This window comes from Dasypus novemcinctus, chromosome 26, assembly GCF_030445035.2.
Source record: "Dasypus novemcinctus isolate mDasNov1 chromosome 26, mDasNov1.1.hap2, whole genome shotgun sequence".
NCBI lineage: Eukaryota > Metazoa > Chordata > Mammalia > Cingulata > Dasypodidae > Dasypus > Dasypus novemcinctus.
This window is the reverse complement of record NC_080698.1, coordinates 5,024,490-5,046,921: the sequence shown is the minus strand read 5'-3', so window position 1 is coordinate 5,046,921 and position 22,432 is coordinate 5,024,490. Positions and strand designations below refer to the sequence as shown.

Genomic DNA, 22,432 nt, shown 5'->3' with positions numbered 1-22,432 from the left:
CTATGAGAAAGTAAATGATGCCAACCCACTGAAGAGAGTGGCACAGAAACCAAGAGAGAATCAGAGATGCCAAGTAATACTCCACTCGGCATATTACTCTTTCTTTGGAAATCTAATAACATCATTACCTAAAAAATATTATTTTAGTTTAATATTTCATTAACAATAAATCTGAGCTTTTAAAATTCTTTGCTCTTCTGTTTCTTCTTTGGTGAATTGCCTGTTTATATCCTCTACCCATTTTTCTATTGGTGAGTTTGTCTTTTTACATCAGAATGAACTTTAGTTAATAGCTAATTGTAATATTGTTTCAATTGTAACAAAGTGTTAATAATAGGGAAAACTGTATGTGTGAGTAGGATGGCATATGGGAACTCCATACTTTCTGCTTGATTTTTCTGTAAACTGTAACTTCTCTAATTAAAAAGAAAACATTAAAAATGAGTATAGAATGGTGCTCAGTGACAGATACAAGGTTTGTAAAAGAAGGGGTAAAACTGAAACACAAAAAAAAGAGGCATGAAATTACAGTTTGGATGAGGGGCTAAACTGTGAAAAAGTGAATTTAAATCTGAAAGACTAACAATGTCATTTTAGAGTTAAATAAAAACATGAGGGAAGTGGATGTAGCTCAGTGACTGAGCACCTGCTTCCCATGTACGAGGTCCTGGGTTTGATCCCTGGTACCTCCTAAAACATGGAGCTCATGACGCTAACCACGTTTTTCCAGCCTGATCACTAAAGGACCCCGCAGTGGTGTTGCTTCACTTCCGCTGGTATTGACACTGGTGACCTGCTGTGCTTCTGACAGCCCGAGCTGGTCTCTAGAACTAGTAGCCCTACAGGGAACTCGGGCTCCCTAGAGAGTGGCTCAAATCTTCTTGCCTGATTGTTAAGGAAAGCTCAATACAGGCCTGGAACACCTTGTTATTTTTGAAAAACAAGAATACTTTTACGTGTCTGGGCTAGCCCCGAAAGGACAAAGAGGTGCAAATTGTGCCAATTTGAGAATTAAAGAGAACAGTAAAAAAAACTGTAACAACTTGACTGTTTTGCCATGAATTCAAAAATGACTGTTAAAAAAGGTTAATATGAAGCATATAAAAACACAGCTGTGTATCCAAGAGCTGCTGATATACAACAATATTTAAAATTTAAATAAATACATAGGGGTATTCTTTTTATATTAAGTATACATGTTCAGAGTTATTTTTCTCCATTTGCATGTATCAGACACATGCAGCACTTTAGATCCTCTTGGCTTCACCCATCTCCTGTTCCAGAAGCTTCTGTGGCGACCAGCTCTGCCAGGGATCTGATCAACTCTGTGCCGCCAGTGCAAGCACACCTCTAGCCTCCTGCCCTAGGGCTTGTTTTTGAAACACGACACCCCACCTGGTGCCTACTCAAGAGCCACCTGAAGTGCCCCAAGCCACACCTTGACCGAAGGGAGACAGGAGCCCACAGGTGAATGACTCTCTTCCTTCTACCTATGGTTTCTCGAGCACAAGAAGGGGCGCCGTTCTTCTGAGTTGGATCAATAAATAGTTCAATAGGCCAGAAAGTGCACGTGCAACGGGGTCCTCTCGGTCCAGGTCAGGTTAAGGCAGTTCTACCTCACACGCTCGTGCCTGCCCTGAGGAAGTGTTTCTGGGAGAGGACGCCCCTGTCACCAAGGATCGAAACGAGACATGAGTTTTTCTACAATGTTCCACAGGGTGGCATCGAAACAATTCTTCCAGGGGATATTCTACAACAAAAAACTAAAGTCATGTACATCTCGACCATCTTCAACAATGGAATTGAGATAACTGTAAGCTGTCTTTCTTGCATCCCGGAAGTCCAAAGAAAGGAAAATTTTCTAAGAATTGCCTTCAATTTGGAGTCCAAAGGGAAGAAACTTTTTTCAAGCCTAGGCAAGAGTGTGGAGTGACCTGTTTGAAGGTGGCTGAGGGATGTGACGATACGCCATCAGATCGCCTCCTTGCTCATCAGGTGACGGGCCTCGCCGTCACGAGAGGGAGCCTGGCCACCTGCTTGCAAGAACGGGACTCGGCGTCTATTCCCGGGACCGATTAAGGACTGTGCGTCAGATGTGCCACTTGGAAGTTTCCAGGGAGCTGGTATAGGGACTAATTATGCCATACGCTATCTTCCCCTTAAAAAATCAAAACAAAACAAAAAACTTACCTTTAAAGGAAATCACCAGTTACCTTCTTATAATCCTTTTTGAGAAGGCACCCTTTATTTTTAACTTTATAGGGGGTAATGTTTATGAACAAAGCTTGTTTTATCTTTTTTAAAAAGTCTGTTGGCAATTATAGCACTTCTATTCTTCCAGGTGAACTTTAGCACAATTTTATCAAATTCCCAAAAAATTCATCTATTTACAAATGGCTAATAAAACCTCATGAAAGTTCAAGGTAACGTAGCCTTCGGCAGCATGCTGGGGCCCACCACGTGGCGGGCCTCACCAGTGGTCTGGAAGCAAAGCAAACCACCACCTTAAAGCAAAGGAAGAGAGGGAGTGGTTTAGACATGGGGCTCTGAGGAGGCGGCACTAATTTTGACTGAACACAGTGTTTTAATTTCCTCAGCTGCTCAAGCAAACACCATGCAATTGGTTGGCTTAAACAATGGTAATTTATTAGCTCGCTGTTTTGAGGCTGAAAGTTCAAACCAAGGTGTCATCAAGGCGATGCTTTCTTTCCAGAGATGGTGGCATGCTGAGGCTGGCTGCTGGCGGTGTTTGGTCCTTAGCTTGTTGTGGGGCAAGGTGCCTGGTGTCATCTCCTGGTCTCCCTTTTCTTTTTGATTTGTTGATGTTCAGCTTCTGGCTGCTCCCTCTGTGGCTTTCTCTGTCTGAATTTCATTCTCTTATCAAAGACTCCAGGAATAAGATTAAGACCCACCCTGATTGAGTGGGCCACCTTAGCTGAAGTTCCTCCTCCAAAAGTCCTACTTAAATGTGTTCTCACCCATAGGAATGGATTAAGTTGAAGAACATGCTTTTCCCAGGGTACACAGAGCAACGAATCATAGAGCAACGAATCATGACACGCAGGCTACAAATTTTCTTTCCTCCATCCTTGCTGTTGTTTATATAAAGCACTTAATGATATCTTAGCACAAGTTTCCTAGTAGACAGCCTAGAGCAAAGGCTTATGTGTGGATGCTTTTGGTGGGGGTGCATTGCCAGGGAAGCAAGAGTGGGGGGAAAGTAAAGATATGCAGAAGAGGAAGGCACCCTCCCCTGAGCCAGATGCAGCTTCACAAGGAGCACAGTTGGTTGCTCAACCTTCAGCACATCCTGAGAGGTTGTAGGAAACTATTGCATCTCAGAACAGTTTGTTGGGGGAGAAAGGGTGGGCAATGGACCTGCTGTCTCCTTCCAAACTCCTGTCTCTTATTGATCAAAGACTGCTCCCTGGGACTTTTACTCCAGGAAGGCCACTGAAGGAGCTGGAGCACAGGCACCGTGGTTCATCGCTCCAGTACTGGCACGGGGGCTTCACCTCAGGCTTTGGTGGTGGCAGCAGAGGCAGAAGCCAAGCCTTTACAAGCAAAGGTATAGTGTGGGCCATGGCTAGGACTCTGGCTGGGAAGCAAAGTGGGAAAAGCCCCATTGGAGAGGCAGGATCCTGTGTGGAGGTCAGGCCAGTGCATAGACTGGGTCCAGAACAAATGAAGACCAAGGACAGTAAATTCTGTCAAACGAGGATTATAAACCAGAAATATTTTTATATTACACCATGAAGCTCTTGGTAGGGAGTTAGGTCCACGTGGGCAGAAGTGATTCTGACTCTAAAACAATAATTCTTTATGCTTCCATTATGACTTGAATTTTTGCAAATGTTTTTGCATTCATAGTTTCATTTATTCCTCATACTGCTCTAAGGTGGGCAGGCATCAGAGTTGAAAAAGAGGTATTGGAGCCTGATGGATGTAAATCTTGAGCCACTTGCTGGCTGAGTAATGTGGTGTGGACACTGATGTTATCTCTCCGCAGGGATGGCTGTGGGATAGGTGTTACCTGGCACATCACAGGTATTGAATGTTTAATGATGGCCTCATGATTTTACAGAAGACTGAGTCACATGTTTGGTGGCTTCCTAAGGTCACATCTTATATGTAACAGGATCCAGATTTTGACTCAAGTCAAAAGTACCAGAAATGGCTTTGCTTTTATAATGGGAATTTTATTTAGGATAAAAGTGTATAGTTCTGAGGCCGAGAAATATCCAAGTCAAGGCACCATCAGAGATGCTTTCTCACCAAAAAAATCAGCTGCTGGTGATCCTAGCCAAGTGCCGCCAAGTGGTTGAGCAAGATGGCAAGTGACCTCTGCCGAGGTCCCTGCCTTCCCCTCCAGAATCTACCATCTCCCTGAGCTCAGCCGTGGGCAGCCAGGCACATGGCTTGTCTCTCCCTGGCCTCCTCGTAGTCTCTTGGGCTTCTCTGCCTTTCTGCAGCTTTAGGTGAACCTGGAGTCCTCTCTCACATGGCAGGATAAAAAATGGTGGCTTCCTTTCTCTCCGTGTGTTTCTCTGTGTCTCCACTTACATCAGACCCAGCAAGAGGATGGAGACCCAAGTTGGCTCACACCTCACTGATGTAGTCCAGACAAAATAAATCTAATCAAGTGATCTAAAGTGAATCTATTCCATTATAGGGCAGGGAGAGGGAAGAAGAGATGTGATGTTGGGGCATTTACAGGACTTGGAGTTGTCCTGAATGATATTACAGGGACAGATGCTGGATATTATATATCCTGCCATAACCCACTGAATGGACTGGAGGAGAGTGTAAACTACAATGTAAACTATTATCCATGTGATACATCAGTGCTCAAAAATGTAGTCATCAAATGCAATGACTGGGGAAACGGACTTTGGCCCAGTGGTTAGGGCGTCCGTCTACCACATGGGAGGTCCGCGGTTCAAGCCCCGGGCCTCCTTGACCCGTGTGGAGCTGGCCCATGCGCAGTGCTGATGCGCGCAAGGAGTGCCGTGCTACACAGGGGTGTCCCCCGCGTAGGGGAGCCCCACACGCAAGGAGTGCACCCATAAGGAGAGCCGCCCAGCGCGAAGGAGGGAGCAGCCTGCCGAGGAATGGCGCCGCTCACACTTCCCGTGCCGCTGACAACAGAGGCAGACAAAGAAACAAGACGCAGCAAAAAGATACAGAAAACAGACAACCAGGGGAGGGGAGGGGAATTAAATAAAAATAAATCTTTAAAAAAAAAAACAAAAAAAAAAAACCAAATGCAATGACTGTCTCGAAGCCAAATTCAGCATGTAAATGTGTTGCCTTCACCCCAGCGTGGGACATGACTCCCGGATGAGCTTCCCTGGTGCCGAGGGATTGCTACCAAGTACCAGCTGATGATGTAATAAAAGGGTCAATTCGGACCAGCAGAATATCTCAGTCTGCATATAATACCAGGAGTTAAAAATGCTTTTGACCTGAATAAATGGAAATGGAAAGGACAAATGAGTTTATATGGCTGAGTCTCTAAAAAGAGCTGGGAGGTTATCAGAGGGGTTACCCTTATGCACACCTGAGCAGATCCCAGAGACAGATAAAGTAGATACAACCCCAGGTATTGGTTCTTCTGAGGGCTACAGAGACCCACAGATTCTATGGTCATGGCAGATGGAGTTCAGTGCCATCTCAGTTGGCCCTACTTTGGAGTTTGTGTTTCTGTGTTGATGGAGCTGGACTTAGATGTGATCTTGTCCACAAGTCTCTCCTATTAGTTTTACCAGAACTGTAGTTGTTGCTGGGGTTTAATGTATACCCAGGGGACCTGAATCTCTGGACTGACCATGTGATAGCCAGGCCCTGAGGCTCAACAGACTTGCAACTCCTACACTCCGGTTTATTGAACTTACCCCACTCAGTTAACATGGAGGTGAAGAAGGTCAACCACCACACCAGGGAGCCAAGAGTGCCTACAACTGAAAGCAGGAGAATTGCATCCAGCATCCATGTGGAATCTAAGCCCCCTCTTGATATAGATGTGGAGTGGACACAACTATTCTAAGGTCCATAGGATGGAGGAATATAGTAGGATTAGAGTGGACTTACTGATATTCTATTCATGAACTATTGTGATTAGTAATCGAAGAAAATGTTGCATTGGTGTGGAGAAAGTGGCCATGGTGGCTGCTGGGGGTAGGGAGTGGGAGGAAGAGATGTGATGTGGGGGTGTTTTTGGGACTTGGAGTTGTCCTGGGTGGTGCTGCTAGGATAGTTACCGGACATTGTATGTCCTTCCATGGCCCACTGGGTGGACTGTGGGAGAGTGTGGGCTATGATGTGGACCATTGACCATGAGGTGCAGTGGTGCTCAGAGATTTATTCACCAAATGCAATGCATGTCTCATGATAATTGAGGAGGTTGTTGTTATGGGAGGAGGAGTGGGGTGAGGCGGGTGGGGGATATATGGGGATCTCATTTTTTTAATGTAACATTAAAAAAATAAAGACAAAAAAAAAATGCAGTGACTGTGCCACAATGATGTAAGAGGTTGTTGATGTGGGAGGAGGGAGGGAGGTGGGGTGTGAGGTACATGGGAACCTCTTATATTTTTTAATGTACCGTTTTAAAAAATCTATGTATCTTCAAATAAATACAATAAAAAAAATAAAGTGAATCTACAGCAATCAAAGGGTACCACACCCACAGGAATAGTTTAAGAACATCCTTTTTCTGGGATTCACAAAATTCAAACTGTTACAAAATCCCATAAACTTATGAAAGATAAGGGTAGAAATGTCCTTAAAGTTCATCTGGGCTTAAGGTTTTTAGTCTTAGTTACCCTGGGCTGTTATCACAAATACCACAAAATGGGTTTGGCTTAAACTATGGCAATTTATTGGCCCATGCTTTTGAGGCTAGAAGTCGTCCAAAATCTAGATATTGACAAGACTTGCCTTCTCCCTGGAAACAGGAGTGTTCTGGTGCTGGCTGCAGGCAAGCTGTGGGTTTCCCTGGCTTCGCTGTCAAAAGGTGATGTCCCCTTCTTTCTCTTCTGGGTTACCACTGGCTTCTACTTCCCCTCTCTGGCTTTTTCTTTATAAGGCTTTCAGTAATCTGGAGAAAGACCCACTGTTCTAGTTTCCTTTGGCAATGCAAGCAAATATCATGCAGTGACTTGACTTAATGGGAATTTATTTGGTCAGTTTTGAGGCTAAGAGAAGGTTTAAATCAAGGCATGAAGGTGAAGCTTTCTTCTTGAAGACTGGCATTCGGGGGCTGGCTGCCCGTGTTCCTTGGCCCTGGGGTCCTTTGTCACAAGGCACTGGGCGTGGTGGCCTCTCCTGACCTCTTCTTCTCGTCTAGGTTCCACTGAATTTCAGCTTCTTGCTTCCCATGGCTCGCTCGCTCTCTGAATTTCATTCTGCTTATGAAGGACTCCAGTAACAGGCTTAAGACCCATCCTGACTAAGGTGGGCCACACCTTAACTGAAGTAATCTTACCAAAAAGTCCTATTTACAAAGGGTTTACACACACAGGAATGGATTAAGTTTAAGAACAAGTTTTCCTTGGGGACATACAACTCCCAACCACCAGGCCCACCCTGATTCAGTTTGTTACATCCTTAATTTAAAAAAAAGATCTTCAAAAGGTCCTAAGTACAATGGGTTCAGATCCAGAAAGGGCATGGGTTAAAATTAAGAACATGTGTTTGTTGGGGTACACGATTCAACCTAACATAGTTTTCAAACTTTTGTTTTTAGCTTCAGAAAAAAATCCTAGAAAAGCCTAAAGCAGGAATCAGATAAAGGTCAGATTATTCTACTTCAGCTGGACTTGACCTCCAGACTGCTCTGTGACCCCTGACAGGGCAGTGATGCCCTGGGTTCTTTGGAACACTATTTGAAAATCTCTGGTCTGGACCTACCTCTGCTTTACTAATGAGGTCACTGAGCTCAAAGATGTCACATTACTTGCCCAAGGTCACATTTCTGGTCCCTGGAAAGGTTGGGACTTCAATGTCAGCAGGATCTGAATTCAGTGCTCTCCCCTCTCCACTACCTCCATGGCACAAAGACACCTGACACCACATGAGATAGTGCCATCTGATGACACTAAAGGGTACACCACTCCAACCCAGGAATTGTCTGCTGCTCCTCAGCCACATTCCCATCTCCCCATGCTCTCCTTCAGTCTTCATGTGCAGGCTTAATGTGAGAAGGCTGCATTTCCACTTAATCTGGCCAGTTCGGTTCCTGTCAGTCTTTGCTGACATGAGGTATTTGCAGGAGACTGGAATGCAGAACGGGATGACACCCTTGTATGATTCCAGAGCTGTGATTGACCTTGGGTAACTGAAAATTTCAGCAGCATCTGTATCTCCAGAAGCATTGCACAAGGAAACCACTCTGTGTTCTTTGTGGTCTTGGGGCGATTCCCTCTTTTTTTCTCCTTAGCATTTTAAGATCTCTTTGAAAGTATCCACTATTTCCCCTGGCTAAGGAGAACCAAGAGAATATATTGCACTAGTAAATGAGTTGCCGAAACATGGAGGGAGAACATAGATATATGTTGTGCCTGAATTGCATCTTCTTGACTGACTTCTGATTTCAGCACTAAGACTGCGGACAGCTCCATGCTAACCGAATGTGACCTGCAAGGTTTGTCCATTCAGATCCTCCTACACGCGGAAGCTAAGACTGGATAAAATGAGATTGGATAAGCAAGAAGTTTATCGGAGACACTTCTACGAAGGCTAAAAGGGAGAGAAGAAGTAGGCAGGGAGAGCCTCACCCTGCAACGCAGGTCTGACACATATCAGAAGAGGGAAGATGAGCAGGAAGAGGCTCAGACCATGGCATAGTTCTGAGACAGTCTTGGCCAGACTGATGGGGAGTCGGTCAGCCAAGATTGCCCAGAGGGGATGGGAGGTCTGTAGACACGTGTGCAGCCTTCCATCCTCAAGGGTTTCAATTCTTGATGAGGTTCCTTAGAAGGTCCCCAGCAGTATCCTGCTCATTGATGTACCCATCATTGCCGTTCCCCCATTTCCCACTTTCACCTACTTCCTGGGGTCACTTTCCCATTTCAACCAAGTCCTTATCTCAGATTCTGCTTTTGGGGGAGCCCAGACTCATACAACCGAGAAACTGAGCACTCCTGGGGGTCAGTGGCAAGTGACCCAAGTGAGAGATGGAGGTGGCATTCCAGAGTACAGGGATGGGGTTCCCTCAAGAGTGAAGCTATTTTCTCGAGGGAGGCTGGTTGCCCAACACACCCCATTTAAAGCACCTCCTCCTGTTCATACACAAGGTGGGTCTCATCCAGTTCACAAGGTTCCTGGTCACACGGGGTTTAGTCTCTTGGCCTTGCTTACCCTGACAGTGTCAAGTTTTCTGTAACTTTTTAAAACCTGGGCTGCTCCTTGGTAACCATCAAATACCCCAAGATCTTCCACCTCTCCCAAAAGTCTAATACATAGGGCTCACCAGCTTGACAAAGTAGTACTCTGATTTCTGTGCATGGAAAAGTGAGATTTCCCTGAACTATTTTTTCTGTATCTGTATTCTAAAAACACAGTACTCTCCAACCCCATATGAAATTATATTACAATGTTTTCATGCTAGGTGACTTCCCTTGGAAATCAATCTTTTCCTTCCTTCACCCTGAGAATTGCTTCACTAGAAATGTGGTGAGGGTTTTCTTTCTCCTTCACTCCCTTCCTTCCCTTAGTCTCACTACCAATAGAAATGGTGTTTAGGACAGTAAAGCGGCAGATAATCGTACTAGCTTAACAATGTGCAGGAGCCCCTGCTGGTGCCTGGCCCATATCTTCTTGCTCTCATCACCCTATCAGACTCCCAGCTGCCTGCACTTTATTTCATTACCTGAGGGCTTGTTTTGGCAGCTGAAGATACTTTCCCTAACCATGGGCAGGCCTGAGTTCCCAGGAAATTAAGAGTCCTGGAGGCACCCCTCAACTGAGGACCCCGGTTCTTGCATTTGGTGTACACTAGTTCCCAGAGCATCTTGGTGGATAACCTTGAAAAGGAACCATTCCCTGACCCACTTTTCCACTCCCTATCAAAGTTTTCTGGGGACACTTCTCCAGTAAAATTTCTTTCACTCAAATTTTTGTCTCAGGATCTGCTTCTGAGAAAACCCAAGTTAGGATATCACTCCTCCAAGCTCTGCTCTGAGGGAAACTGAGGATTCACCAGGGAGCTGTTTGAATACATAGACCCAGAACTTCCTCCAGCAAATGCCATGATGCCTCTCCAGGTAGAACCAGAACTTGGGGGAGGAAGGAAGAAAACAATCTAAAGGGCTGGGGAAGTTGAGAGAGGGAGAAGGAAGCAGGCAGGAATCCTAGTGATATGGGACTCCTAGACACCATCTTAGGGGAACTGGGGGAGATGTGGTGGAAATAAAAAGCATTGTATTGTACCAAGGACTCAATTCTTCTCATTATAAGAGATCCCTTCTTGGCAGTTGGATGGACCTGCCTCCTTTTTGGAAATACACAGGCTTAATGAAAGGTTACCATCTGTTCCTTTGTGTGGGTTTTACAGCTCCACTGCTCTGTGACAGAATTGGTTGAGCAAAAGGAAGTTCTGAGGACAGCAGAGCATGCACTCTCTTTAACGGGAAGTTCAGGGAATCTTGACTCCAGGCCCTTCCATTCCAATAAGTTAAATCTGCAGTGCTAGTCTTAAAGATTTGTCCACACCAGAAGCCTCCTGTTAATGAAAGTATTCCCCTCAGTCCATTGTGAAGGAGTGAGCGTTTGCTTAGGTGCCACTGGGAGCTGACACAGCAGACTATTTGTGTGGTGTCTCTGGGTCATGCTGAAAGGTGATCCCTTCATTGCTATGACCCTGGTTAGTGAATCTTCTTTAAACATTTCTTAAATCAATTAGCTACTTTCATGCCAATTTTTAAAGATTATGCTGAATCTTGGTCCAAATAGAGATGACTGTATGTCAAACAAGAAGCCAGGGAGTCTGAAGGTATAGTATTTCTGAGCGGAATTGGCCCAGAATACTGGGTGGAGGCAGAGACAGACATTCATTTCCTTTCTGATGTCAGGAAACTCTGAATGAATCCTGCCTGTGAAATATACATCTGCCCCATCCATGCCAACCACCAAAAGGCAGCCTGTTGCATTTCTTCAGGTACTATTTGATGTCATAATTTTTCTCTTGGGAGGGTGTGCATTATAGGTCCTGGAATGTCTATAAGTGTGGACCTCGAAAACCATATTCATGATGCACGAATCAAGATGGTGGAGTGAGAACCTTTAGGGCTCTGTCCTCCAACAGAAGATTTCAACAACCAGCAAGAACTGGAAGAAACATCTTCCTCAAAGCTCCAGAAAACAGTGAAAGGACTGCAGAAACAGAGCTGGAGCTGAATCCACAAAAAGGCTATTTAAAAGCAGTAGCATCTTGTGGTGCCCTTGCTGGCACCTCCAGCCAGCCATCAGCACAGAACTCAGGATAGAGCTGGCCTGTGCTCCCAATGCAGATCCCTGGCCCTGGTTCCAGAGGGAACAAAGTAATACTCCTGCATGTTCTGGGAGCATGTATGCCTGGCTCAATGTCTGGAAGTGGCTTGAAAGACTTGCTATACCAGAACTTGCCCTATGTGTAGAAGGCAGCTCACAGGGCTCTACAGAAAGCAGTCAAGTAGCTTCCTGTGTCAAGGGATTGCTGGCTGTAGGACATATAGTGCAGTGCATGAGACCACGAGGGAACTTTTCTCTGGAGAGGGGGACATTTGTAATCATGGAAACAGGGTATTACCTGAGGCCCCAGACAAGATGCACAAGAAGAAAGGATCAGGGAGGCCCCTAGGCTTTGGCCTGGAGCTACTCCCTAAATCCACTGTATGGATAAGCTCTGAAGGAGAGGCTTGCACAGGTCCATCTGCAAAGGCTTGGAAAAGTGTTTTTTTGTTATCTCCTGGCATTCAATGAAAGCTTATTTCATAACACTAGCTTGATTCAACCTTATGGAACAGATGCCTCAGAGTCTAAATTCCAGTGTTAACCACCTTATCACAATGTCCAAATTTGAACAAAATATTACAAAACAAATGGGAAGTGATGGCCTAGGAAAAGGAGAAGATGAAAGCATTAGAAACCATCAATGAGGAAGATCAGACCTGGGACATTCTAGAAAAGACTTTTAAAAAAATGGTCCTAAATATGCTCAAAGAGCTAAAGGAAAACATGGCCAAAGAACTAAAGAAAAACAGGAAACCACTAGATGAACACAAAGAGAATATCAATAGAGAGAAGGAAATTATGAAAAAGAACCAAATAGAGCTGAAGACTACAGCACAGAAATTAAAATAAAAAACTCCCTAATCTCTCTACAACTCAAAAGCAGATTGGAGATGGCAGAAGAAATAATCAGGGAACTTGAAGATAAGACAATTGAAATCTAGTCTGAGGATCAGAAAGAAGAAAAGTGAACAGAGCCTGGGACACCATCAAGTATATCAATGTACACGTTGTAGAAATCTTAGAAGAAATAAAGAAGCAGAGAGAATATTCAAAGAAACAATGGCTGAAAACTTCCCCAAATCAATGAAAGACAAGAATACACACATTCAAAACGCTCAATGAACTCCAGATAAGAGAAACCCAAATAGTTCCAACACCATAATGTATTATAATCAAATTGTCAAATGCTAAAGTTAATTCTGGAAGCCACAAGAGAGAAGCAGTGTCACATATAAGGGAGCCCCAATAAAACTGTCAATTTCTCAACAGAAACCACTGAAACAATATGGCAGTGGGATGACATATTTAAAGTGCTGAAAGCAAAAACTGCCGAATAAGAATTTTTTATCTGGCAAAACTGTTTCAAATATGAAGGAGAGATTAAGACATTCTCAGATAAACAAAAGCTGAAGGAGTTCATCACCCCTAGAGCTGTCTTACAAGTGATGCTAAAGAGTTCTGCAGGTTGGAAGGATGATAGATAATAGATCAAAGCCACATGAAGAAATGAAGATCTCCAGTAAGGGTAATGACAGGGGTGAATACAGATACCAGTATGATTGTATTTTTGGCAATTCTACTTTTTACTTCCCATAGGATCTAAAAGGCAAATGCATAAGATGTAATGACTAATTGATGTTTTTGGACTCAATGTATAAATATGTAATTTGTGACAAGAACTACATAAAGGTGGGAGGATGGAGGGGTATAAGAACAGTTTATACATGCTATGCAAGTTAAGTTGGTATCTAAGAAAATGAGTTGTTATAGAATTAAGGTGTTAAATTTAAGCCACATGATAACCACAAAGAAAATACCCAAACATGCAAGCTTTTAGAGACAGAAAGTAGAGCACAGGTTAGGTAGCAGGGGCAATATGGAGTTCTTACAAAATGAATGTAGGATTTCTGGTTGGGTTGGAGGGAGAGTTGTAGTAATGGATATTGGTGTGGGCACTGCAACATTGTGAACATGATTCATCACACTGAAAGGTATGGTTGGGTGGAGTTGGCATGGGAAGAAGATCGATGCTGTATATATGTCCTAACAATTATAAAAAAAAGAGAGTAACTAAAGATAATGACAAATGCAGTACATGATACTGGTTAGAATCCAGAGTGGAGAAAAGGCTCCAAATGACGCTGTTGGGCATATGAAAAAGCTGGAATACAGAAGGCAAGCTTTATATCAAGGTTAAGTTTCTCGAACTCAATAACCGCACTTAATGTGGTGACATAAGTGAATATCCTCATTCTTAGGAAATGTTCACGGCGGTATAAGTGTTCAGGAGCACGATGTACAGAGTTTACACTTAAGTGTTCAGAAAATGGTTTGCTAAATAGATATAGCAAAGGCGGCAAAATGTTAAAATTACTTTATCTGGATATCTGGGGTATGCTGGGATTCTCTGTATGGGGTTTAGATTTGTTTTTTAACTGTCCAGTCAGTTTGAGATTTCAAAATAGAAAATAAAAATAAGCATATTCATGCAATAGAATGACTGATTCATTTGTGGGTTTTTAATACTTGAGGTACATAATTCCTTGTGAAACATCAGACTTTCAAGCTCTACTAGGGATACCTCTTTTTGAGAAACATTGATTTTAAATTAAAAAAAATATTTATTTATTCCCTGCCTACTGTCTGCATTGTGTCCATTCGCTGTGTGTGTCTGCTTGTCTTCTTCTTAGGCAGCACTGGGAACCAATCCTGGGACCTTCTGGAGAGCGGTGCGCAATCTCTTGTGCCACCTCAGCTCCCGAAACATTGATTTTAAAGGAACCTCAAATCCTACCCCCAACAAATCAGTGTCCTCGAGTGGGACCTGGGGATCTGCATTTTTGAAAGCCCTTCTCTCTTCAAAGACTCATCTACACTGAGGTTTGAGAAGCTCTGCTCTAAATAGGAGGGTACTGTGGATGGAGGAGCTAACTTCTCTTTAATTTTCTGATCTAAATATTGTCCTGTGTCCTAATTTTTTTTTTCCTAAAAAACACACAAAGCAGCCCTGAGGAATTAAAGGACACAAAAGTCAGAGCTTAAAACACAATCAAGGGGATTTTGTATTAGAGGTCAGGCTGGGTGACCCACATTGAAAAGGTGGCAAGTTTGTGGCCGCAATTCTATTTTTTGAAAATATTGATACATTATGGAGTAGAATTCAAAAAAGCCTATGAAAGTTTCAGCTGAAACAGGATATTCAAAGGAAATTTTAAGTCTGGTACAAGCATGAGGGGGAAAACCTGCTTCCAGCTCTGTCTTAGATGGCCAAGGAGATGGGTCTCTCCCCTTCACCTAGAGGTCCCATAGTGCAATGGAAAACTTATCAGTCAGTCACACATTAGTACGAGCTTGTTCATGCTCTCATTTTCTATTTCAAGAGCTGAGGGAAGTTACCCTTTGCAAGCTCATGGGGTTCTCCTACATGGGAGAAGTTCTCTGGGCAGGGGGAAGGGATGTAAACCTGAAGAGTGAGGGGGAAAGAGTGCTGGGACCGTTGGAAGCTTTTTGTGGATCCCAGAAAATATCACGTTCTCAAAGCAAATCCACTCCTGTGGGTGTGGGACCCTTGGATTGGATTCCGTTGTAGGCCTCTGAGTGGATACTTCAGTGAGGAGAGGCCCAGGGTGGGTCTTGGTCCACCTGCTGGAGTCCTTAATAAGTGGGAGACACATGCAGAAACACACAGGAAAAAAGCAGCAGAAGCAGAGAAACCCCTAGAAGCCGAGAGGGAGGTCCCAGAGGCTGGAATGAGTGAGCACAGGGGCTCAGCGAGAGGTTCCCGAGAGGCTGAGTGCCCCCTGGAGGAGAGGGGAGATGAGCCCGGTGTCTGACCGCCCACTGCCCACCTCAGGGCAGACAGCGCCTGGTGATGCCGTGACTTGAACACCTCCACAGCCTCAGGTCGTAAAATCCCCATCGTAATAGCCAACTCAAGCTGGCACATGTTCCCAGCCTTTAGCAAACGAAGACAGGTGCCCACCGTAGAATCCTGCCTAAGACCTTCGCTGTTCCTGTTTGGGAATAGAGGAGAATTTTATTGGAAAAACTGGTCCAGGAGACAGAGCTTTAATCAGTGACCGGATGAGGATCAGGTGGAGGACCACCCACAGTCAGATTAACCCAGACTAAGCCCTCCCAGTTTAGGGAAAGCCGAACACCTAATGAGCCCCAAAATGTGCACAGCGAATTCACAGCTAACCTCGCCCCGCCCAAGGGTGCTCCCTGCACGACCAGAAATAGCAGGTGGCGTTAAAGTGCTCACCGTGCTGAGCTCGGCACACCTCCTCGTTGACTCTCTCCCAGACACTACGAGGCGGTGACTCCGGTTGGGTTCTCCCGAAACCGGGCCCTGAGACAAAGGCTCGGGCAGTTGATTTGGGAGGTGCTGCCGGGACCGTGGTGATGCCGTGGGGACGTGAGGCGGGGAGGGTGGAAGCTGATGCGGGGCGCAGTGATGAGCAGCTGCACAGCACGCAGGTGCAGGCAGGGTGACCTCAGGCTCACGGGGCTGGAAGAAGCCATCGGCCAACGCACCCAGGCGAGGGCAGGGCTCACAGCCACCCACTCCGACCCTTGCTGGTTGAGGGTTGCAGCTGAGCTTGCACCATGGCCAGGGGACGCCGTCAGGAAGGATGCTGGGCCATGGCTGGAGGATGGCCTCATGCCAGATGCTGTGGGCTTCCGGGAACTGTCCCCACGTACCTCCAGGGGAAGCCACGTGCTTCCAGGTGGCACCTGGCAGCACGCGCTCCAGGTAGGCGTCGTTTCCATTTGAAAGATGAGAACCGGGTTCCGAGGGCCTAGGAAACGCCGATGTCCAACAGCGAGCAGTGCCCAGCTTCTGCCAGGAGGACGCTCCATGAGGAAGTGACGGGCGCCGGGGCCCGCTCGGCCTTTCCCTCCATCTTCAAGGCAAGGCCACCAGGTCGCGAGCGGCAGGTCCCAGCTCCGACACGGCCCTGCTGTCCTCCTGGCCCTCCTCTCACCTCTGGTGCTCCTGGGGGCAGCACCCGCAGGCAGGGGCCTCCACAGCCCCCATGTGCCCCGCAGGGCCTGGGGCCTTTAAGGCCACCCACCCCAGGGCACCCCACGCCTCTGGCCTAGCACACGTCTCTCAGCTGCCTCAAAACACAGCACCACCTCCTCGACTTGCCCCTGAAGCCAGTCCTCCCCTCTCCAGGGCTGGCCCGGGAACAGCAGACATCTCAGTCCAGGGGCTCTTCACGGCCGCCAGACCAGGCCTGGTGAAAGCCTCAGCAAGGGCAGGCCAAGGGCCAAGGCCAGCACGAGCAGCCGGCCCTCCCCGCCGGGCCCCGTCGCCCTCCCGCCCCCGGCCCGGCCCTGTCACCTCCACAAAGCCAGAGCCGGCTCCTCCCTGCTTCCCACTCCGCCTGCTCTTCGGTCACCCTCTTCCCAAGCACGGCAGCCCCGGGCGATCACTTTCCTGTCCTGACGCTGGGATTCAGGACTTGGCCAGCTCCAGGCTCAAGTCCCAGCTCAGGTAGCTTACCAGCCGGGTGGCCTTGGGCAGGTCCCCTGATCTCTGTGGGGAGGAAGCTGGGGCTTCTCCATTTGGAGGCTGCACAGGGCAGTGACACCTGCAAGAGCCATGGAGAAGGTTAAATGCAGTCAGGCGCTCGCACATAAAACGGCTGCTAAGCCTTAGCAGTCCTTGTCATCAGTGTTGGAGGACTGTTTGGAGGAGAAGCCAGGCTCTGTGACCTCCCACTGGGGCTTCCCGGGGCACACACTGGAGGGCGCGCTGCTGAGCCCAGGCTAGACCTAGAGAGGGGCCCCGGGTCTCAGGGCCAGGGTGGCGGCTGGCCTGCACAGCCGAGGCAGGGCCACGCCAAGCTGTGCCGTCACCACAGCCGGGCGGCCCTCTGTCCACACCCTCCAGCGAGGACACTCCAGGGTTGTGCGTCTCCAAGGGCCTCAGATGCTAACGCAGGAGGCACCTCTAAAGGAGAGCAGAGGCCTAAATCGGGCCCAGGACTCGGGAGGGCGGGCCTGGGGGGACCCCTGCGGACAAGCGGACCCTCTGGCCCTGAAAGCTGCCCTGTGCAGACGCTCCACTTCCTCCCGGGGTGGGCGCTCTCCTGGTGACCTGTCCAGGCCCTGCCTTCCCAGGCCGGCTCCGCCCCTGGGGGCGCCTGTGTGTCACAGCTGTGAGGGGGCCCCTGCCCGTCTCTCCACGGTGACAGGTCTGGGGGGTTGTCTCCAGCGAGCCTGTCTTGCGCCATGACTGACGTCACTCTGGGGGTGCTCTGCGGGCCCCCCAGGCAGGCCGCAGCGCACCCCGAGGCCTCTGACCCTGCCTGCTTCAGGGGCAGGGAGGACGATCTCGGGCACGCACGGCTGCCCGCTGGCTCTTGGGGCCCCCAAGCTCCACTGCACTCTCGGGGCTTTTCGCTCTTCCTTTCCAAGGGCGTTTGCTGTGTGATTTAGAATAAGTATCGGGTCTTGCGGATGTTACTATGGCAACTGGTGTTTTAAATAAAACTAGGTCTGCACCCCCGGCACGTCAGCGTGAACTGCGCCTGGAGGCCCGGAAGGCTGCTGGGCCCGCAGGTGCACCCTCCAGGCCGGCGCAGGGACCCCTCAGCACGCGGGGGGCGGCTCCTGGGTGGTTTAGGACCGGGAGGGTAGTGAGCGAGCAGCTGCCCGTCACTGCCCAGGGGCCCCGCCCGGAGCCTCCGCCGCAAGACTGGGTGCCCGCGCTGGGGGTGCCCCATCCTCTAAGTCTTCTGGGCAGAAACGTTAATGGATTAGAGGCTGGCTCTGTCCTAGGGTGGACAAGCTGAGATGAGGGGGTGCCGGCAGCTGGTTTCTGGGGGAGGTGACCGCACAGCGGAAGGGCGAAGCAGGTGGGAGGGCAGCCACGGAAGTGCGTCTTCAAAGGTGACTGCTGAGGGCGGGGAGTGCCACCCCGCGGGGGACCTTTGGGAGACCCTGTCACCCACGCCGCCCCACCAAGGGGCAGGGGGCATTTATCGCGCAAATCCCCACCTGTCAGTGGACGAGGGCTTCTCCCAGCTGCATTACCTCTCCCATATTCCAGCTCCATCTGTGAGCAATCAAAATAAAACCCACCAGCAGGCAAACCCCTCAAGTCCTTCAGCAGAGGGTGGCGGGTGCTGGCAGGAGTGGGCGCCAGCACTTCAAGGTGATAACCGTCCTTGAGGACCTGTGCAGGAGCCACATCTGCCACGGGCCCCTGGGAGGTGCTGTGGGGACGGGGCAAGGAGCGTAACCTGAAAAGTCAAAGGAACATGAAATGGTTGTTCAGGATTTTAAAGAACAAGACCTTTGCCAGGTTGTCAAAATCCCAGAGGGCCTGGTAATTCCAATGACGACAATGACAATGACAAAATCCCAGAGGGCCGGGTGATCCTGACGATGACACTGGTACTACCCAGGCCGTGAACAGTGGGGGGAGGGTCTGGGTGGGAGGCAGGCTGTTCTCTTTGGAGGACAGGGGGGCAGTTTACTACATCCCAAACAAGTATTTAGAAAGTGTTTGATGCTCTGACTGCATATCTGGTACTTTAAGGAATGAAAAGCATTAATATTAGGCACAATGGTATTAAATCCCCCCCAAAACTCAAATACTTAGGGGAGGAATGGATGATGGTTTAGCAGGAGAGAAGAGATGGAAATACACTGGAGGTTTATGGCTTTGAGCTCTTGGACAAATTGGGACAGAGCAGGCATGTTTCCTTCTCCAGTTAGGTTGTGTCCAGTTCCGTGACTACAGGTGAGTTCGGTCCAGTTCCAGCTACAGGTGGCTGTCTGGCAGACCCTCTCCTTTCTGATTACAGGTGCCCTGACCTTGCTTTGCATAGTGTCAGTATGTCTGTCCATCAGTGTAAGAGGAGCTGCTTTCCAAACACCTCCTGGGCCAATCAGACACCGTCTCCCAAGAATGTGAACCTGGACTGGTGTTACAAGGACAGAAAACGAACAGAAGCTTACTGATCCCAAAAGTGCCGTCCTGAGAAGAGTTCTCTAGTTCCAGGAGCTTGCCAACTGTCAGGTCCCCCTCCCTTCCGAGCCTGGTTCTTTAGCTTTTCCTCAAAGTTTCTGAGGATCCCAGAGCATTCCAGGATATTCCTGGCCCTTTTCTTACGACATGAGCCAGGGTCCATTTCTGGTGCTTGCAATGAAGAACCCTGACTGACCTTGGCTCCTGTGCAGGCACCCCACCCGGGACCACGAGCCGGAGACCCTAAACGAAGCCCTCTGAAAACTCGTGTCTGCTGCTGCCAGATAGAGCGTCTCCTGCAAGAGGTCTGTTCAGAAGCGGAAGAAGAGAAAGATGTTAGGGTCATGCTTCTAGGGGACCGGGCAGGGAGAGCCCCAGATTGCAGTGTGGTGGGTAAAGCCTCAGCCAGCCACTGGGGAGCCCCGGAGCAGAGGTCTCCCCGCAGAGAACTGCCGTGTTGATGGAAACGGCCAGGCCCTAGCCCTGCCGCGCTTGCTCATCAGCTGGGCGCTGCCTGGGGAAGAGCGCGGCCTCGGCCGGAAAGCTGCGGCGGATCTGAAGGCGCTGCAGCCGAGCTCCCCGCGCTCACTGCAGCGCAAGTGCTTTCTTGAAGGGACATCTGAGCGGCACAGCCCCATGGCTGCCTTGGAAGGAAGAGGGCCCGGGCTTCCTTTGGATGAGCCTCTCACTAAATCCCGTGAAGGCAGTGCTGTTTCCACTCCCAAGCAGTTACTGACCCCAAAGGCTGCACTGCTAGTGGGTGGTGGGCAGGGATTTGAACCCGGGTCCGCCTGGCTCCGGTGCTCCTGCTCCCGTGTCCTGTGGAGGGAGCCATTGGGTCAGCTGTGGGCTTCCGGGGCTGTTTGGGCTGAGCAGGTCCCAGGAAAGCCTTCCCCGCAGAGCTCAGCCTGAGGCTCCGGACGGAACCACGGCTGGGCATGAACGGCACCTGCCACGCCATGTCGTCAAGTTTACTGGAAGGATCTGCCTGGTTCGGGGGGCACCTGCCAGGCCACGCAGTCAAGGCTTACTGGGAGGATCTGTCCGGTTTTGGGGTGTCTGACGCTGTGGCTCGGGGTTTGGGACCCAGGAGAAGCGGCCCTGGGTTCCCACTCCTGTTGGGGCAGGACTGGCTGGAAAGAGGACCTGGCTGCACCACATATCCTCAGTGGACAATTAGGACAATGGTCCTAGAGACAGGGAAGTGACAAACCCGGGGCCACACAGCTGGTGTGTGGTTATGCAGTGTTGAGTCAGAGGCAAATCCACCTGCCAAGTGCGACTTCAGACCAGGACTGGCCGTACCCACGGCCCCCAGGCATCTAGCCCGAGATGACTGCCCTCGGCCCAGTGTGGCTCCCTGCCCTTCCTGGGGCTCCAGGAGGGGGCAGATGGGTCCTGAGGCTCTGGCAGTGCTCCCCTCTGTCCATCTGTGAACCGAGGGCTGGGTGAGGCTACCATTCGGCTCCCCCAATCTATTTTTTGTGTTGGTAACTTTCGGGGGAAATAGGGTCTTGCATTGAGTACAGGGATTATATATGCATAGGCACACTCCACCTGGGAGGCAGCTTGGCAGACTCTTTCAAAAGCTCCAAAGAATGTGGACACCCAAGATCATTCCCTCCTGATAAAGACCCTGAGGGGTCAAAGGTTCAGTCATGAGGAGCTACGAGCCGTGGCTTCTCTCATTTCATTCTTATAAACGTCTAAACGCCCCAAACTGAGGGACTAGACAAATCCTGGTACCACATTCAATGGATCGTGCAGACATAAAAAGTGATTCTGCAAATAACACTTAATGATTTGGAAAGAGTTTCACAATATCAGATAAGTGAAAAGGCTGATTACAGAGCCACTCTTTGTATTGTTTCATCCATTTTAAGAATACAAAGAAAATCTGGAAGTATAACAAACCAGGAAAACAGTATTTACTTCTCTATGATGGGATTAGATTTAAAATTCTTTATCATCTAAAATAACGATGTGCATTCATTGGTTTTGTGATAAAACCCTGTGAAACAAGTCACTATATTAAAAACTAATGGACATGCCCAGTGGACTCCACCCTTGCAGGGTCAACTTTTCTATTCCCTGTAAGAGAATCCTCACCTTTCCAGCCTCCCCGACAGCCAGGGTGGCCAAGTGACAGAGTTCTGGCCATGCAGATGAAGGTGGATGCCATCCTGGGTGGAGGTGTGATGGCTGCTAGCCTGCTCCCCTCTGGAGAAGGAAGGGCCAGCTTTCACAGCACCAATCCCTAATGACCAGCCCCCTGAAGGCAGGTGCAATGACATCACAAGGTGACACCCAGGTGGAGTCCAAGAGGAAGGCCTGCAGGCAGTCCTCAGAATGCACGTCCCCTGAGAGCCAGGATGACCACAGCAATCTGCCTGGCAGAGTAAGGCATGCTGCTGATAAATGTAAGTTTAATAAAAAGCTTTGTCTCCTGGTGAAAGGAGGGGATGCCACTGGCTCCTCTGCTTCTCCTTTCTTCCTCCTAGGCTGTGAAAGAGAGGCCTTGAACAGCAGCGGCCGTCTTGGGACCAGAGGGTGGCAAGGGAGGTGGGGCAGAAGGCCTGGGCTTTTGTGACATCCTTGAACGTATCTCACTAGCCCAGAATCCACCCCCCAACTTTCAGGCTTCCTGTTATGGGGGATAATTCTGACCTAGGCGTTCTGGTTAGACCAGTTACAAATGCTTTGGGCTGCAAGTAAGTGTTCAGGTTTCTCCTAAGTCCCAGCTCACACCCACTGTCCCACACTCTCGCCATGGGGGAAATTAAGGCTGTCCTCACTGAGAGGCTCTTCCCCAGCTCTGGGTGCCACCTCTTTGGCATCTGCACCTGTATTTATTTGGAGGCTCTGAGGAGGGGCATTGCACGTCTCTTACCTGAGTGTAAAGGCAGAGCCGGGCACTGCACGAGGCCAAGGCGGCTCACCCCAAAGCACTTA

General features: G+C 48.7%; 1 long non-coding RNA gene across 1 annotated transcript; it reads right to left on the bottom strand.

The window, feature by feature from the left end:
• Window positions 1-2,624: 2,624 nt before the first annotated feature.
• LOC131276047 (uncharacterized) lies at window positions 2,625-21,558 on the bottom strand. The gene is made up of 2 exons (XR_009183528.1): window positions 15,758-21,558; window positions 2,625-15,506 (listed from the first exon to the last, which is right to left on the bottom strand). It is a non-coding gene; the product is annotated as an uncharacterized lncRNA (long non-coding RNA).
• Window positions 21,559-22,432: the final 874 nt, after the last annotated feature.